The sequence below is a fragment of the Phoenix dactylifera genome, chromosome 10 (assembly GCF_051530095.1).
Source record: "Phoenix dactylifera cultivar Ajwa chromosome 10, Ajwa_hap1_PhDact_Kaust_v1.1, whole genome shotgun sequence".
Lineage (NCBI taxonomy): Eukaryota > Viridiplantae > Streptophyta > Magnoliopsida > Arecales > Arecaceae > Phoenix > Phoenix dactylifera.
This window is the reverse complement of record NC_143199.1, coordinates 4,470,001-4,470,983: the sequence shown is the minus strand read 5'-3', so window position 1 is coordinate 4,470,983 and position 983 is coordinate 4,470,001.

Sequence of the window (983 nt, the reverse complement as noted above, 5' to 3'; positions counted from 1 at the left end):
GGGAAGACCGGCCGACCGATCCGAAGCACCGCGCACGGCCGCCGCAAGGGCCGACCGAAGGAATAGACCGAGCGCCGCACCAGCGGAAGGAGCGTGCCGGCTCCGTCGTGGGCCAACTCCGCGGGGCCCATCCGAGCGAGCCGACGGGCCGGCACGGAAGGCCCGGCCGAACCCGCAAAACCGACAAAGGAACCCACAGGGACGCACCAGAGCGGACAAAGATTTCACCGAACGGGACGGGACCGAGCCCACGCAACATGCGAGGGCGAAGGATCGGACCAAGTAAGGCCGATCCAACTCCGCGCGCGCGCGGCCGCGAAAACTTCGTCAGGGACGGGACGACGGGCCGACCGATCCGAAGCGCCGTGCACGGCCGCCGCAACGGCCGGCCGGAGGCGTAGACCGAGCGCCGCGCCAGCAGAAGGAGCGTGCCGGCTCCGTCATGGGCCCGCTGCGCGTGGCCCATCCGAGCGAGCCGACGGGCCGAATCCCTCGAGGACGAACGGTGCCGGGCACGCCCGCAGCGAGTGCCCACGGCGGGCTTGTGCGGAGTGGAGCGGAAGGCCCGCCGCGGCGGCAGCAGCCCCCCCTCCCTACCACCCCAGCGGGGCATCCGCCCAAAGCCCACCCCAAGCGTTCCAAAGTACCGAGGAGCGTTGCAAACGGGAACCGCCCGGACATGCGTCCCGGTCGCACGGGATGCGCGTCCCGGTCGCACGGGTCGCGCGTCCCGGGAGGGCCGACGGAGGAAGCCGAAGTGCCGTGCGCGGCCGCCGCGACGGCCGGACGGCGGCGGCGCCCGTGCGCCGCGGCAAAGGCGGGAGCGGCCCGGCTCCGTCCGGGGCGCCGCGAGCTTCGGTCGAACCTTTGCCGTGACTCTTCGCAATAGGCCAAGCCCATTCACACTTGGCCAAGCCTAGGCCAAGCCAAGGCCTCCAATGCTTGGCCAAGTGCCTCCAAGGTCGGCCAAGACGGTGCCCAGC